The sequence below is a fragment of the Pinus tabuliformis genome, chromosome Q (assembly GCF_031772625.1).
Source record: "Pinus tabuliformis cultivar Carrire ecotype Pingquan chromosome Q, CPIR1, whole genome shotgun sequence".
In the NCBI taxonomy this organism is placed as follows: Eukaryota; Viridiplantae; Streptophyta; class Pinopsida; order Pinales; family Pinaceae; genus Pinus; species Pinus tabuliformis.
Genome location: NC_142296.1, coordinates 407,072,484 through 407,092,125, shown reverse-complemented (window position 1 = coordinate 407,092,125; position 19,642 = coordinate 407,072,484).

The window sequence follows — 19,642 nt, the reverse complement described above, 5'->3', positions numbered from 1 at the left end:
TTCTTTAAATCAAGACACTTAATCTGTTTTGATCAAATCAAAATCTTAGCTTTAACTCTTATTACACTTTTTACATCATCTAAGAAGTTCTTGAAATTGAAAAGCAACCAGATAACTTTAATTGGCAATCCCGACAACCCCTCATTCATCACCTTGACTAAATCTATCTTCTGTGAATTCTTCTCTTTATTGGCCTTTATTTTTGTGTCCTTCCTCCAACCCTAAATTGTCCTCCTTTTTTTTTTTTCTCTCTTGTATAACCCTTTTTCGCATCTCTTTCCTTTTATTTTTCCAATTCTTTCTTTGTCTTATTCTTTTATTAATTATAGTAATTCATCTTCATCCAATTCTCTTAGCATTATATTTCTTCAATCTCTTGTTTTAGGTTATTTTTTCTCAAAAATTGTTCCCAGTTCTAACTTGTGTTTACTTTATTCGCCTTTTATCTTTTACTCTCTTTTATTTAGTATCTCAATCCCTAATTTACATTAACTATTACTATTACTCCCTATGTGATTAATATTTTCAATAATATATTCCTCACTTTATGGTTTTTATACCCCATTATAATATACATGCTTCATCATTTCCTTTTAAATTTATATGTAGTCTTTTGTATTTTTTAGTACATTTTTACAATGGCAAAACTTTATATTCTTTAACTATGATTATATATTGCTATTTCCTTTTAGTAGATATCTTATTACACTGTTATTATTATTTTTTGGTCAATTTTAATATCTTATTATGCTGTTATTATTATTTTTGGTCAATTTTAACCTTTCCCCTCCAAAGGCTAACCCATTTTTTAATCTATATATTTCTCTTCTCACTAATTCTTTTCATTCATTCAACTTTCTTTATCTCTGATTATTGGTGGAGCCTCAACCTAAAAGGTTGGTCAATTCAAACTAGTTCACACAATTTACTCCAAAACTACCAACAAAACAATATCTAAATATTCAATAATTTAGATCAATATACAATTCAAATGGATCAAGTCATAATCCAATGGATTTGTATTTATGTACAATTAAAATTGATCAAATCAGTATTAAAAGAAATGTACAACTAAAATAAGTAGAAATTAATGAATATGTAAATAATGTCATTTGAAATTACAATTTTTATTTTTATTTTCCTCTAGCTTCTTATTGATAAATCATCATGAACAACTTGTTATTTTGAGGCAATGGTTATTGAAGCTGAACAAGAATGGAGACTCTCTACCCTTACCTTGTAGTCTTTACTATGAGAAATTGTATTTACTCTCGTACAAAGACATACTCATGTTAAGAGATGATTATGTAACTCCACCTCCTTTAGCCTTATTTTAAATAGACAAGGCATCAAATTATACTTATTGAAGTTTATAGATTTTTATTGAGGTTCATATATTTTTTTTATTTGGATGAACCTAAGAACAATAATTTTTTCTTTTAAAACAAAGCAAGGTTTCAGTTTTAATAAGATATTATGTGAATTCGACTTTGTATTCCACTTTGATCTATCTCTTTAATTGCACATATTTTTAAATAATAGGAGCATACAAGGTGTCTTGGATTTCAAGAAATTTTAAATAAGTGTAAAATAGATTCTTCACGTGCACAAAGTGATGATCAGAAGGGTTTATGTCCATTATCATTAACTTAGAGTTCATTGTTAAATTTTTGTAAATTAGAGATCATGATTTTTTTTTCATCTTCTCTATTTGAGTCTTTTTTTTCTTCTCATTAAGGTGACTAGATAAGTGCCTTGAGTTTAAATCTTAATGACTTATATTTATCTATTTTGTAAGAGCCTTTTTGATCATCCAATTTACAAGCATGGAAGAGCTATAGCTTAGTCAAGGACTTAGAAGAGTTCCAAACACATCATCTTTAACATTAGGCTATGACAAGTTCAAATGCTATTGTACTCATTTAGCTATTTTCACTTATATTTTGTTAACTTTAAATTTCTAGGAGCCTTTACACTTCCATATTATGTTTGTATTTATTCATATTCTTGAGTCCAATTAACTTATTATTTTGTTAACATGTGGACATTAATAAAATTATATCATCTTATAACATTTTGTTAAGGCTAAAGAGATTAAATTTTTGTTTGAAATCCTCTTTTGATGGCTACTTCCTCATTGAGAAGCCTTAGTTTTGTGGTTCTAATTGCATCTTTGTATAATTTGACTTATATTGCATTATGATTGTGATGAGGAATGTTGCTATTTGTATTAACACTTGCACTCAATATATATATATATAATACTAAAGTAAAAAAAGGTTCCCATCGCACTCAAAGATATGGCTAATAAGTCTCTTAGGCCTTCTTGTCTAAATATATGGCTAATAGGTTTCATAGGCTTTCTAATCTAAATATATTGCTAATAGATCTCATAAATATTCTAGTCTAAATAAATAATGTATTTTCAAGATTGACAATCATTAATGAAGTCAGAAAGTCATAGAACCTTTAAATCTTTCCAACTAGACTTGCCATATGGCAACCCTTTCAAAATATTGCTTTTGGTGGGTTGAGACTATTCTAATAAAATCCCTTGGACACAAATGGTAGTTGTTGTAGGCAAAATGTCAATTACAAGACTAGGTTGTGGGTTGAAAAGTTATAGATAAAAGCATGGGTTATAAATGGTGTGGGCTAAAGTATAGCTAAAATACCTCACTTCTTGAAATTTAATTTCTTGTTTTTGGTGAATGTTTTGCCAACCAATTATTTAGAAATATTAGTCATTGTTTTGGCCATGCAAATTTTTAATTTCAACAACTCATCAATGCACCTTGGTCATTTTTGTGTTCTCCTAATTGACCTCGATGATCAAAAGTGCAAGTAAAGCTATGTATTGCTTAGAACCTAAAAGTGTATTGGTTACTAGATTTTGCTTAGGAAGAGCTACTTAGTGTTATAAGGCAAATGACCATTTTATTAAATTTGGACTAATAATAAGAATCTAAACCAAAAAGATTATGAATTCCTTGTTCAAAGGTGTGAATATTTGTGTTTCTAAAGTGAAAAGTTGGATTTTGAAAGTGTGAATATTAGTTTTTGGAAGTGTGAATTTCACACTTGAAAACACTAATTTTAGCCTAACTTAAAGAGGGCTTAGACTAAGATTAATCCAAATTTAATGGAATCTTTGTTGACCCTTGTAATTATATATGTTGTGAGTATGTTTGCACTATAAGGTTAGGTTATGGGACATAGAATATTGAAGGGTTAAGTTGTGATATGCATGAGCACTAAAAGATTGGGGTATAGGTCTCAAAATATTTCAAGACATCACTTGCAAGGAAATGACATTATAAGGTTTTGTTAGAAGCACAAGAAGCAATGATAAAGTTTGTTGGATGGAGAAGAAATGAGAGCTAAATATAGATGGTTAGAATAGAAATGAAAGAAGGATTTTTGTTCACAAATGAAAACTTCTTTGAGAAGGGAAAACTTGGACTCCAACTACAATCACTACCCTATTACTAGGTCCATCTTAGAAACATTCCCGATATTTACAATGCTTTTGGTAATTATTTTAGGCAAATTTTTTGGGCCTTCCCATCTGTTTTTCATGATTTCAACTTCTAACTCTTTGGGAATTGATTCAATGTGCTAACATTCTTTCCAATGAGCTAAACACAACCCAAAATGAAGCATTCAATTAAATGTAATGATCTTTGTAGGATTATGTTTTTTTGAATAATTCATATTCATACAACTTAGTTTTTCCACTCAATGGCAACTTCATGATAGGGCTAGAGCTCTTGCATATTAGGTTTTTGTCTATTATGTTTTTCCACATCATTATGAAATGTAGTTACAACCTCTTTCTATGAATTTTTCAAATAAGTATCTATAACATTTCTTTTCAAAGATAGCTACCGTCATTTATTAATATTTGACTTTCATTGTAATACTCTTCTTTCACTACCGTATCTTGTGTTATCATTACTTATGTTCTTTCATTTTGTTCTCAATTGAATTTGGATCATGTACGACATACATCATCAAGCAACTCAATGCAAAATCAAGCCGCATTAGTAAATGTGGATCAATCACAATGGATAATTACAAGGAAGGACACAAGCGTACGTTAAGTGGGTTATCTGGTGTTTAATAATTGTGTAGGGAGCTTTAACTAGTGACATTGGTTCATGGGTGAAATGGTGGATAACAAGAAACTTGCTGGTGCATTATTATGTGCATTTATTTATTTTATTGTTCTTGCAGATAAATTAATTATTCACAATAAATAACTTGTAATACTCTATTGCATGGATAAATATCAAGTTATGTAATCTTGCTTAAAGAACCTTTTAGTTATTGGCTTATTGAACTAAAATAAAAATGGCAGTTTGCATGCAATCATCTACTTTATAAATACTGGAGCTAAGTCCTCATTGTACATGAGGAAGATAATTGAAAGAAATAATTAAGCATTGCCCATTTTCTTTGTGGATATTTCCCTTCTGAGGGTTTTACCATGTATATCCTATGTCAAATTGTGAAATTTTATTTTGTGAAGATCTTGTGGCCATGTACATTTTCTTACAAGATATCGTAGTCATTTAGGGCAAACTTCAATTCTTCATCAAGGTAAATTACTAGTCCTTTTGCAAATCAAGTACATGGGTGTTGTTTAGATCCAAATGTTTCATTAAATTAATATCATATTATGGTTGTATTTCGAACAAAATAATTAACCAATAGTGCTTCATGTTTCATAAAATTGGCCTTTGTATTCTCCAGCTCAAAATATTTCCTCATTGATAGGGTTTTGTAAATCTCTTGTTTTCTTTTTGAAAATTTTGGACTTCATTATAAATAATTTAATTATTTAAATTTTCTTACCACCATTGCAACCCCATTTCTTCTTCTGCGTCATCTTATCCTTTCCCACATTCTGCCTTTTCTTGTGTTATTTTCTGTCACCCTCCTTTTTTCACACATCATTTTTTTTACCATCTCACTATTTTTTGATGATGTTAAAACCTTCCCATTTCCAACCTCTTTCTAGTCACCATCACCACTTTTTAGCTATTAATCACCATTTATAACAACCATGGTACAAAAAGTCTCTGGACGATTGTTTCTCATAAGAAACATATTTATTGTAGCACCCTTGAAGATTGGCTTAAGAATATAGATAAAAGAAGATCTAAGATATCCATCATATGGAAAGTTTTGCAATCATATCTCTCGGTATTGAGAATGGTTTGGTATGGAAAGTTGGTAATGCAGAGAAATTGAAAATAGGCAAGGATCCTTGGGTCGACATTGGTGACAGTTTCTACCTTCCAAATGAAATGGTCCAAATTCTAAAGACTAAGGAAGACATACTTTGAACTAGGTTGTTGATCCCATCAATTTTTCAATATGGGATCAAGGATGGATCAATGTCAATGTTCATAACTTACGTCATGAATATCATGATATGTTGAACAATTATACTTTGGCCTTAAACACAACATACATGCAGATCAAAGAAGAGGAGGTTGACAATCTTCGCTAGGTTTACTCTTCGTGGGGAGAGTACAATCCAAAATATGGATACATTTTTATTTGCAGTGATAGAAAACCGACTGAAATCACCTGGTGGTGGAAGGTGGTCTAGAAATTAAGGAGCCCCCAAAGACCCATCTTTTCGTTTGGTTCCTATTAGCGAATAAAACATTAAGTTGGGATCATCTTAAGAAAATGTACATGCAGGGTCCAGGATGTTCTCTTTGCAAAAATGAAGATCAATCTATAAACCACCTATTTATATCATGTCCTTTCATTGAGGTAGTCTGGAACGATGTCTGGAACCAGATTAGAGAAGTTAGAAATTGGAAAGGGGTAGTATGGAAAGACTAGTGGGAGTATATCCCACAAAACACCTTAGGAATCCACCCCTCTTGTATGTTGGGGTATATGGAACGCCGAGATTAGAGAAATTTTCAAAGACAATTCCTCTAACATTGACCAGGTGGCTACCAAATCACCTGTAGATTTTGATCTTCTCCCAATTGATGAAGGAACCTAAGCCACCCAGCTTATTGTCGCTAAAGAGATTGATAGAAATTATTTGTTGACTTATTTTGACGGTGCTTCATATGAGAATGGAAATTGTGGTGGGAGGGGGGAGGGGGGCAATGTTGTACATCCAAGATTATTTCAAATTACAAAGAGATTTGGGGAGGGGTACACATAACTATGCAGAACTTCTCATCCTCAAACTCCTTTTCCTCTTTGCAATTGAAAAAGACATTCTTTCCTTGCAGATCTATGGCCATTCAATGATTGTTTTTAAGTGGTTGAATGAGATATAACGATGTCACATTCACACACTTAGTCCAATCATGGAAGAGGTTTTACATATCAATTTTTTTTTAATCTATTTTCTTCTTGCCACATTTATAAGGAGCGAAACCAAGATGCAAGCGTCATCTCTAAGGCTGGCACTTCATAGGTTCCGGGACTTTGGAAAATTAGCAAGCAACTGAGTTATGTTACTTATGAATATTTACATAGGCCATTCTCTGAAGGACTATAGTTGGATATCCCTTGTTGATTTTTGACATATGTTCTATGATATTTGTTATGTGGATTTTTCATGATTGCAGATAAAGGTGAATTCCCTAGATCTAGTGGTCTGATCTAGAACAACAAAAGACAAAAATATTCAAGTTTCTCTTAGAGAAATTAGAGAATGGGAAAGAGGCCTACTTGGAATCTAAAGAAAGCCTTCATTTCCTCCTTGCTTGTAAGCTCCAACTCTAGCTCCAAGTGATATAACTAAAACCTACACACACAACTAGTACAAGAAAACGATCTAAAACAAACACATAGCATAATATAAAATATGTATTCAATGAATCAACATGACACTAAAATTCATGAGTGCAAACATAACACAACAAATATAGAAAAACAAGATACTCTTTGTATTGATAAATATAGGAGAGATTTTAAAACCATAAATAGAAGTTGATTTTGTAGATGTCTCTCCAAGTTGACTTATTCTTCCTTGTCACAAAGAACACCTCAACACCAACCCTAATGCATGAATATGATGACTCATTTAGGTTCAAAGCAACAACATGAGGGCACTAACAATCTCCAAAATCAAACTCATACCTTATGGGAGGTAGTAAATTTATAGGAGTGTGGTAGTTTGGGAATTCTAGGCTTGAGATCCACTTAAGAGGAGAAGATGAGCTCAAGGGATAAGAGATAAGGTCTTCAAGATAGGATTTGAGCTCTCTATCCATGGTAGATAGCTAAAACTACCTTCGAAGCTTCTGGAGGAGGAAGCTTTGAAAATATTTTTCAGTTTTCCCGAATTTCTAGAACCAATGCATTTGTAGAAGGGAGCAACATGTGTTGACCAGTGCTGGTGAACATGCATACAGTATGCGCTGAACACAGGTGACTAAGCAGATAATGTGCTATGGGGCTAAAAACAATGTTTATTGAGCAATTTGTCGCAAAAACTCAGAATTTTTGGAGAGGTGACGCTTAGGGATTTGTGAAGGGATGATGTCACAATGTGTAAGGATGTTGATTGATGTGACAAAATGGTCTATAATAGATTTCACCCTAAAGTAAAAATTCAGAAGTAATAGTTGACGAATGAAGTGCTTTACCTGATGACAAGTCCGGATCAAGAAGAACTGGTCAAGATCATCATCGATTACAATAAATTTTCATCACGATATCATTGCTGAGGGAGGCATACCCATGCTCAACATATAAACCAATATTACATGTACAATGATTAAGAAGTCTCATCCGCTAATGAAAAAGTGTGGACCCATGCTTGGATAATATTCTTTATGATCATAGCCATCATACTATGTGATTTGGTATTAATATTGAAAACGCAACCAAGATGGATGAAACTAGATCTGAGGTATTCTATCTTGTTCACTTTATCTCTTGATGTACAAGTCTAACCATGCGAATAAATGAGTTGAAGTCGAACATGGTAAACACCAGATGATTGCCAACCAATGATGTAAGTCATTAACAAACGCGAGATAAACCACCTAAGATGTTAATGGATCTCAAGGTACTTTAGTACAATCTATGTGGTGTGAATAGATGAGATGAAGTTGAAAACCACACAAAATCTTCTAGTCGAAGGCAAATGATGAAAACCTGTCGCTGAAAGCGAGAAAACTTGCCATTGATGTATGCAAGCTCCATGGTACCAAAAGAAATTTCTAAGTCCACTTCCTGGATAATGAGATGATGTTGAAAGGAAGTGACCTGTCGCAGTACGTCCTTGGTGTATTCCCCATCAACAACAAGAAAAGTGTATCAATATTTGAGACAAAATCATGTTGATGTGGTGTTGGTTCAGGAACGAAAAACATGAAACGAAGGCTTAGAAGTATCATAACATATATCAAATGAGGGACTTCTCTTGAACATACCAGCAACACTTTTTGGAGTTGGAAGCATTGAATCAAAACTGATTATGAAGGCTTTTGATATGGTATGATTAACAAAAGAGGAAAGCAGATTTCCCAACCCAACAGTAACGGAGATGAGGTGAAAGAGTGTCATGTTCAAGAGCAACTCACTGCCATTATTAGGTGAAGTACCCTATTTTCCCAATTTCCCAAACCATTTCTGGTCAGCACCTCTTTATTTTTGACAAGCTTGAGGAGGATAACATATGCTTGATTTATAAGTTCATCCTTCGGATGAATCCCTCTGGGTATTTTTAACGAACCCTAAGAAGGAATGCCTCGGACCCATCATGTTTGATGAGTCCATAGTTGTTTGATGTTTTTACAAGTCCAACAAATGTGTAACTCAACTTCTTTTTCATGTTTAGATATTTTGGAAAAGAGTTGAAAAAGAAAACTCCACATGTTCCTTTTCATAAAATTGTCTCTTGAGTTCGAAAAAGGAGAAAACAACACTCATGAGAACCTCTTAGCCATGTTTGACTAAGGTATTCCTTTTTATTAAATAGTCTATCCTAGTTCGGAAAAGGCTTAAACTTATACTGGGCAGCCGTATTTTTATTTACTTTAATGAGTTCGAAAAGAAAAGTGCATGACAATCTTTTCATGTGTAGGGAGTCTGAAAAGAGTAGAAAGATGAATCCTCCTATATGAACGAGTGGTATAAAGGGTAACAACTAGTTCAGGTCATGATGGAATTGCTCAAAACATGTAGAAGTCAAGAGGCTGGCTAATAAGACCACTCATCACAATGGTTCCTCAGGAAAGGGTAAAACAACCAAGTGAAAGCGTATGATCAGCAAGATAAATGGTGATGATGGGATGAGAAATCCAAGTCTCATATGGGAGAAATAGGTTGATAAAAAATAATAATCAAGAGGGATACAATGAAAATGGTTTCATTTTATGCAAGCTTGAGACATAGGAAACTATGCTTAAGAGTACTTGAAAGTAGTTTCATTTTTACACAATCTTGAAGTGAGGAATGAATCAATTCTAGGCACATGAATTTGTTATGCAGAATTTCATTATTGCAGACAAAGGTGAATTACCTAGATCTCGTGGTATGATCTAGAATAATAGAAGAAAAAATATTCAATTTTACCTTAGATAAATTAGAGAATGGGAAATAAGTCGATCTGGAATCTGAAGCAAGGCTTCCCTTCCGCCTTGCTTGTAAGTTGTAACTCTAGCTCCAAGTGTTGTAATTAGAACCTGCACACATGCATAAAACAAGCAAAGGATCCAAAACATCCACATAGCATAATCTAAATATCTATTCAATGAATCAACATGGCATTGAAATTCATGAGTGTAAACATAACACAACAAATATAGGAAAACAATATAATTTTTGTTTTGATAAATATAGGAGAGACTTTATAACCATAAATAGAAGTTGATATTGTAGATGTCTCCCCAAGTTGACTTATCCTTCCTTGTCACAAAGCACACCTCAACACCAACCATAATGCATGAATTTGATGAATCCTTTAGGTTTGAAGCAACAACATGAGGTTATTATAGATCTCCAAAAGTCAACCCAAACCTTATGGGAGTTAGTAAATTTATAGGAGGAGTATGGTAGTTTGGGAATTCTTATCTAATTACAAATATAGGCCTGAGATCCACTTAAGATGGGAAGATGATCTCAAGGGATAAGAGATAAGGTCACTAATATAGGATTCAAGTTCTCTATCCATGGTAGATAATTAAAACTACCTTGGAAGCTTCTGGAAAAAGAAACTTCGAAAATATCTTCTAGTTTTCCTGAATTTCTAGAATTAATGCACTTGCAGAAGCCTGGGAGCAACATGTGTTGACCAGTGCTGGTGAACATGCATACAATATGCATTGAACGCAGGTGACCAAGTAGGCAATGTGTGCTGGGGATAAAAACAATGTTTATTGAGCAATTTGTCCCAGAAACTCAGAATTTTTGGAGAGGTGACGCTTAGGGATTTGTGAAGGGATGATGAAAAAATGTGCAAGGATGTTGATTGATCCAGTTTGCAGGTCTATTGACCGAATGTAACAAAATGGTCTATAAAATATTTCCTTGTAAAGTAAAAAGTCAAAAGTAGTAGTTGATAACTGAAGTGCTTTACCTTATGACAAGTTTGGATCAAGAAGAACTAGTCGAGATCTTCATCTATTACAATACATTTTCATCATGATATGATTGTTGAGGGAGGCATATCCATGGTCAACATATAAGCCAATATTACATGTATAATGATGAAGAAGTCCACTGATGAAAAAGTATGGACCCATGCTTGGATAATCTTCTATATGATCATAGCCACCATACTCTGTGATCTTGTATTAATCCTGAAAATGCAACCTAGATGGATGAAACTAGATCTGGGGTCTTTTATCTCGTTCAATCGATCTCTTGATGTACGAGTCTAACCATGCAAATAAATGATCTAAAGTCAAACATGGTAGACACCATCTGATTACCGACCAATGATGTAAGTCATTAACAGACGCAAGAGAAACCATCGATGATGTTAATGGCTCTCAAGATACTTTAGTATAATCTATGTGGTGTGAACAGATGAGCTGAAGTCGAACACCACAAAGAATCTTCCGGTAGAAGGCAAAAGATTAAAACGTATCACGAACAATATGTGGAGCTAGTTCAGGAACGACAAACATGAAACAAAGGCTTAAAAGTATCGTAGAAAATATCAATTGGGGGGACTTCTCTTGAACATATCGGTGAAACTTTATTGAGCTTGTAGCATTGACTCAAAACCAATTATGAATGCTCTTAATATGGTATGATTAACCAATGAGGCAAGCATATTTCCCAACCCAACTTGCTGCCATTAATGTCATGTTCAAGAGCGACTTACTGCCATTAATAGGTGAAGTACCCTATTTTCCAAATTTCCCCAAACATTTATGGTCAGTACCTCTTTTTTTTTTGACAAGATTGAGGAGGATAACATATGCTTCATTTATAAGTTCATCCTTCAGATGAATCCCTCTGAGTATTTTTAACGAACCTTGAGAAGGAATGGTTTGGTCCCGTCATGTTCAATAAGTCCATCGTTGTTTGATGTTTTTATGAGTACAATGAAGGTGTAACTTGACTTCTTCTTCATGTTTAGAGAGTTTGAAAAAGAGGTGAAAAATAAAAATCCACAGGTTCCTTTTCATAAAATTGTCTCTTGAGTCCGAAAAGGGAGAAAACAACAGTCAAGAGAACCTCTTATCCATGTTCGACTAAGGTATTCCTTTTTCATAAATAATTTATCCTAGTCCGAAAAAGGGTTAGACTTTACTAGGCATACATATTTTCATTTACTTTAATTAGTACGAAAAGACAACTGCCTGACAATCTTTTCATGTTTAGGGAGTTTGAAAAGAGCTAAAAGAGGACTCCTCCCATAGGAACATGTGGTATAAAGGGTATAAACTGGTTCCGGTCATGATGGAACTACTCAAAACATGTATAAGTCAAGAGGTTGGCTAATAATATCACTCATCATAGCTATTCCTCAGGAAAGGGTAAAACAACCAAGTGAAAGCGTATGATCGGCCAAACAGAGAATGACGATGGGATGAGAAAAACAAGGCTCATCTAGGAGAAACAGGTTGATAAAAAATAGAAATCACAAGGGATAAAATGAGATTGGTTTTATTTTATGCAAGCTTGAAACATAGGAAACTATGCTTGATAGTACTTGAAAGTAGTTTCATTTTTACACAAGATTGAAACGAGGAAAAACTATGTTTGAAATAAGTTTGCATGCCCCCAACATAATGACTCAATTCTAGGGACATGCCCCCCAAGCTTCATTTCATTCACCTAAGTAGACTACTGGTTACTAACAGGTGATTGGGATGAAGGTTCATTTACGAGATCAAGTGAAAGACTCAATTGGGAATTTACGAGATCTAATCAAAGAATCAAATTGGAAGGGGATCTATTTCATTTTTTAATGAGCTTGAAACAGGAAAAGAACATGATCATAGACCTTGTTTAATTTTTTAATGAGTTTGAAACTAGAAAAGGAACTTTGCTCCATGAACCTGGTTTCATTTTTAAGGAGCTGGACATAAGAAAAGGAATTTTGCTCCATGAACCTTGTTTTATCTTTTAATGAGCTTGATGCAAGAAAATGAACTTTTCTCTGAAAACCTTGTTTCATTTTTTAAGGAGCTTGACACAAGAAAAAGAAATCTACTCCAAAAACCTTAGGTTGTATTAATCATCCTCCCCAGAGACCATGACTTCCAAGAGGCTCTCATCAGATGGGAGAAAAATGTTATGGAAGGGATACATATCAAAGGATCCAATGGAAAGATCAAGCGCTAATGCTCCCAATACATGATTCACTACATCACCTACTAGATCATCAGTATACACGGGCATGGAACAAGTTGCTACATAATTAACCAGTGGCGATGGAGATACCACTTTCACATAAGGATTATTTAGGGGATATTGTTGATTGGGACTCAAATTAGGACTAATGAACGAAAGTTGGTCAATGGTCACGATTCTTCCTTCATGTAGGAAACACATCACATGAAAGAGTGAAGAGATAAGAGCTCCCATGTCATAAACATAGTCACGCCCAAGGAGTAAATTAAAATCCAAAGGGCCTTGGACTACCATCAAATTGATATAGACAATCTCTCCTCCCAAAGTAATAGGAAACTAAGGAAGGATCCCTAATAGTTGATTGGTTCCTCTATTAAAAGCCAACAAATTTTGGTTATCGGGCACAAGCCGTGAAGAACCTAACGTTTTCCAAGCAATCGAGGAAAAAATACTAATAGACATGTCTTCTTATATAACTGTGCTAGGTACTACCATATTATAATCCTGTACTATGATATGGAAGGGCATGTAAGGAGGAAGACACTATCCATCCAGTGGAATCCAATAAAAGGAAGTGAACATAATACTTGGAGGGGGTGCTTTGGGAACGGGATAGCTACCCCCTTGTGCTATGGGAATGGGATAACTATTCATCTATGACATGGAAATGAGAGGATTATCCCCTTGTGCTGTTGGAACAAGAGGATTTCCCCATGTGCCATTGGAACGAGAGGATTGCCCCCCAATTCATTGGAACAAGAAGAAACGAGAAGAAATTGAGTGGTATGAGAATCACTCTCTATGGGAAAACTAAAATCAATGGAAGGTGGAGTTGAATCAACCATTTTATTTACCAATGGTTGGTTGGGAACAAACTCGTGGGATTCACATTCAGAGAGAGTGGGATTGACTAGAGATGGATTTTGATCAATCACTTCATCGACTAGTGGAGGATTAGGGGAAAGCTTCCAGTAGCCAACAGAAAGATGCGATTGAGAAGATGTAAAGTTTTCCAACACTTTTGATGCTTCTTCGATATAAGGAAAAATGTGAATAAGATGATTCCCTTCACATAACCTACATGAAAACTTGATTTTACCCTTTTTCCCGTGGATCTTACTATCACTAGTTGATGGTTTGTCACCATCATGATCTTCAGAGGCTGATGACCAGGGTTGATGTGAGCATGTGGAACACACTTCTAATACCTTGGGAATACCATGAAAATCTCTAAGAAGGTGATCACGCTTAAAAAAAAATGCAAGGGAATTTAACTTTACAGGGCTGATTGGAAGGTTTATCCATACTAGTTGCATGGGTTGCAATGGTTGCTTGGTTCCCCCCCTACTTATTTTGTTTCTTATTCTTCATTCAGTTCTTGTTCTTCTTCTTAGCTTCTTAGTTACTATAATCAATACTTTCACTAGGTGAGGAGGGAGAAAGGGATGAAGAAAAAATAGGTGAAGAAGGCAAAGGGTCAACTTTAGGATCAACTTGAGGTTGATATTGTTTAGGTGGAGGAGGACTTGGTTGAGAGATAGTTTGGACATTTGGAACTAATGAGGTTGAAAACAACCAAACTGGTAAAACAATGGTAAATTCAAGAAGGGATAACATTGCCATATAAGGAGCACCAATATTTCCAAAAGAAGAAAAATGGCTAGGATTCCCGTCAAAGAGGTTTCCTGGACTAGTGGAACCAGGAACTATTACCATTAGTCTCAACCTAAAATATACTAAGGAGTTATTCCATGGTGAGGATGTTGTTTTGCGGTCAATTAATTTATTTTAGAAATTAAAGACACAAAATAAAACAAAGGGCTAACTAGGTTGATAAGAATTACCAAGTCACTATGAACTGCGATATACCACCTTGGTAAACCAAGGATTTATGTACGTGTAGGCAATATCCGCGAATGTTGTGTTCGATGTATCATAGTGTACAAGGCGACTGAATTAGATTCCTAAGGTTGGCTTGCATCCTATAGTGGACTTCCAAAATATACCCAAAGGTATGTGTAAAAGTAGTCCATATTAGTGTTGTCTAATGCGTAACCATTCGATGAGAACATTTCGATATACTTAGAGTACATGGAGCGTCATTCGATATACCCAAAGGTACATGGATAATGTTCCAATATACTTGACATACGTGGAATGAGATATCACCCGCATAATGTAACACTGACAAGTAATGACAACTCCTATGTTTAAAGGTGTCGTAACTTGTCTCTATCCTAGACCTCTACATCTATCGTTAAGTTTCAAATGATCCTTAAGTTAATTGAGTGAATTTTAGATTTTATCTTGTATTAAGTTTCGATTTCAAGGCTCAAAATTCAATGTCACATGAACACACCTATCATGCAACTAATATGACAAATTTTTATTTTTATTTTCATTTTCCTTTTAACAATGAAAGACCTAACTAAGTAGGGGAAAAAGAAATCAATAAAAAATGCTACAAACAAGTGATGCAATAGTCGATCTCCTCAACTTCACTATTCCAATCGAAATCAAAGCCCTATATCCAATGCAAATAATTATTTTTCTTTTCTTTTCTTTTCTGTTAATGTTTCAATTGCAAAGAAACATATGAATGCAACTTGATTGCCGACGAAAAGAAACCACACAAACTTTATCTATAATGTAAAATTTACTTTTCAAGTTCAATAATCAATCTATGCATACAAGCCTTAATTGACAAGAAGAAAGAAAGATTGAAACAAAATCTTGTAAAAAAGGTGATGACACTCAGAGGTGATTACAATTCATACACAATTTATCCCCTCCCGACGATTGAGGGGGATTTTGTTTTTGCAAAAATGAAAGTAAAAATACACAATTTCAAAGAGGGGATTGGCTTTATAGAGATAATGAAAAACTCAAAGACTCAAGAAAACTTTATGGACCAAATTAGAACAAATAGCAAGGAAAATGAATTCAAATTTTGCATCCTACAAGAATCAATGCAAGTGCGGAACAAACACTAGTGCACTGCAACATAGGCATAGAGAAGGAACGGGTGTGCGGAAGCGCTCTGCCTTAGAATAGGGAATGCACTAAGGATGTTTCAGTCAAAACATGACACAAGAAACCAAACCAAGCTCAAAAATGTGTTTTCCTAAGGTCACTTTGAGAGGTGAAAAGTGCTAAGATCAAGAAAACCACTAAGGGAAAATATCATTCCCCAGTATGGTTGCCAATTTATTATGAAAATTTTTCATGATTGCGGACAAAGGTGAATTCCCTAGTTCTAGTGGTCTGATATAGAAAAATAAAACACAAAAATATTCAAGTTTCCGTTAGAGAAATTAAAGAATGGGAAATAAGCCTACTTGGAATCTGAAGCAAGCCTTCCTTTCCTCCTTTCTTGTAAGCTCCAACTCTAGCTCCAAGTGCTATAATTAGAACTTGCACACACAACTAAAAAAAGAAAAGGATCTAAATCATCCACGTAGCATAATCTAAAATCTGTATTCAATGAATCAACATGGAATTGAAATTCATAAGTGCAAACATAACAAAACAAATATAGGAAAATAGGATACCTTTTGTATTGATAAATATAGGATAGAGTTTACAACCATAAATAGAAGTTGATCTTATAAATGTCTCCCCAAGTTGACTTATCGTTCCTTGTCACAAATCACACCTTAACACTAACCCTAATGCATGAATATGATGACTCCTTTAGGTTCAAAGGAGCAACATGAGAGCAGTAGCAATCTCCAAAAGCCAACCCAGGCCTTATGGGAGGCAATAAATTTATAAGAGTGTGGTAGTTTGGGAATTCTTATCTAATTACCAATCTATGCTTGAGATCCACTTAAGAGGGGAATATGAGCTTAAGGAATAAGAGATAAGGTCTCCAAGATAGGATTCGAGCTCTCTATCCATGGTAAATAGTTAAAACTACCTTGGAAGCTTCTCGAAGAGGAAGCTTAAGAAATATATTTTATTTTTCCCAAATTTCTAGAATCAACGCATTTTCAAAAGGGAGCAAAATGTGGTGACCAACGCTCGTGAACAAGCATGCAACATGCAGTGAATGCAGGTGACCAAGAAGAAAATGTGCAATGGGGCTAAAAACAATTATTTTGAGCAATTTTTCCTAGAAACTTAGAATTTCTAGAGAGGTGATGCCTAGGGATTTGTGAAGAGATGATGATAAAATGTTCAAGGATGTTGATTGATCCAGTTGGCAGGCCTATTGACTAGATGTGACAAAATGATATGTAACAATATTGACAATATCTTTGCAGGCTCATTTTTGTAGTTTTAGTATATATATCAATACATATGCCACTTTGATGTTCATCTGTGTAGCAGCTGATACTATGTAGAAATTCTCACTGTAGATTAGCCTAATAATGCAATATACTAAAGCAAAATACTTAATCTACTTCTACAATCAAACTTGCGGAAGCTTAATCGATTTTGAGCAAGATCAAACAAAACACATATAATAGAGAAGAAGAATCAATACACATGAAACACAAAAGAATACTCTGGGGAAAGCCTCAGCTGAAAACCCCGCTATCTGTATTATCATACAAGTGGAAATATCTCAGGATTACACGCAACTTTAGCTCTCACATCTATCCAGCTCTCAGTACAATCCCTTACTGCTGCTCATAGACAGAATAGACAACTCATATGCCTTTTCCTCTACCCTCCAAGCCTCCTATTTCCTTGCACGGTTTTCCCTAGGTGCTCTTATTGTAACCTTGTGCAACATTGATCTCACACACTGCTCCAACACACTGTAAAATTGTGCAAATCTCAAGGAATGAATTCCTTCTACATGCAAGAGATTTTCTTATAGGAAAATTCTTGCAACTGAGCTAACTAATTACAAATCAAATACAACTCATCCTTATCTCCTTAATTAAGGGATAATCTCCTCAATCAAAGGGATAATTGTTGCATGACTTCACAAAGACTTCTATCTTGAATTTCTCCAACTAATTAACTCAAGATGAATTAATTAATTATTTTCCAAGCAACTGGTGGGACTAAATTCGAATTTTAATTCTCGATTTTAATTCAAGGAAAAATTAAAATTGGAATATTCTTGTTGCCACATTTCAACACTCCCTCTCAACAAGGAAGGGATTATCTGCCACCCCGATCCTGTCTCTCTAGAACTCAAATTTACACTTTGACAATGCCTTAGTCAAAATGTCAGCATCTTTCTCCCCGGTCGAAATATACTGCAACAACATGATCCTCCTTGCCACACAGTTCCTGAGATGATGATACCGAATGTCGATATGCTTGGACCTGTCATGAAATACTGGATTCTCAGAGAGTTTGATACAACTCTGATTATCACAATAGATCACAGTTGGATCCATCCTCTGATCAAACGAATCAACTATAATTTTCCGCATCCATATGGATTCACATATTTCCTGACTTGCAGCCATGTATTCAACCTCTACCGAGCTGAGTGCAACTGACCTCTATTTCCTGTTGTACTAAGAAACTGCAGCTGACCTAAGGTTGAACATTCCTCCTGATGTGCTCTTTCGATCTGATGGACTCCCTGCCCAATCTGCATCAGTGAAGCCCTGTAGCTTCACTCCCTCTATCCGTCTGTACCATAATCCATACTGAGATGTGCCTCTGAGGTATCTCAAAACATGCTTTTCCGCCTTCCAAAACAGCTTAGTAGGCTGAACCATAGCTTGACTCAGCTGGTTCACAGCATAGCACAAATATGGTCATGTGTTCATTAAGTACATCAGTGAACCCACAAGTTATTTGTACACAGTAGTTTCTACCACTTCTCCTGAAGTAGCATCCTCCTTCCTCCAGTTACCTTCTAGAGGAGTTTGCATGGGTTTGCACTTCTCCATGTGGAATCTCCTAAGTATCTCATTGGCATACTTGCCCTGAGACACAAACAACTCCCCGTCCTTCTGCCACACTTCCATGCCAAGGAAGTAGTGCATGAGACCCATGTCCATGATCAACTTATCATCACCTGTCAATATGAGATCATCAACATAAAGAAAAATGATCAACTGCTTACCTTTCACCATGATGTGATATAGGTTCGCATTCGCTTCACTCTTTGTGAAGCCCAACCTGGTGAAGTAGTTGTCAATCCTGGTGTACCAAGCATGAGGTGCTTGCTTCAGCCAGTACAAATCTCTCTTAGTTGGCACACATGCGACTCACGATCGAAGGTCTCAAAACCTTCCGGCTGCTCTATGTACACCTCCTCATCAATATTTCCATTTAGGAATGCAGTCTTCACATCCATCTGATGGATCTTCCATCCCATCTGTGCTAATAGTGCCAACATCAATATGATAGATGAGTACCTTGCTACAAGAGAAAAATTCTCATCATAGTCGATCCCCTCGACTTGTGAGAAACCACGGGCAACAAATCTTGCCTTATGTTTCTCCACACTACCATCAGTAGCTTGCTTTACCTTGTAAAGCCAACGAGAACTCACAACTGACTTGTTCTCCGGTCTTGGAACCACATCCCAAACACTATTTTGAACTATGGAGTCATACTCCTCCACCATAGCATCAACCGAAATCGGCTGCTGCAATGCTTCCTCAAAGGAAGATGGCTCGGTCTCAACACATTCCCCAACAAGGGCCATGTATCTAGTGTACCTATCAGGTGACCTCCTCTGTCTCTGCTGAGAAGATGGTTCTCCCACATTCTCTCTCGCATCCAACAACAATCTGTCAGCTTCTCTTGTGTGCTTCCGCCCATCTCTGGAAGACTCTTCTTGAGTGGATGCCTCCACTCCTGGAACCTATGAATGCGGCTACTCCGCATCAATTTGAGGCTCCTCCTCCTTAGGAAC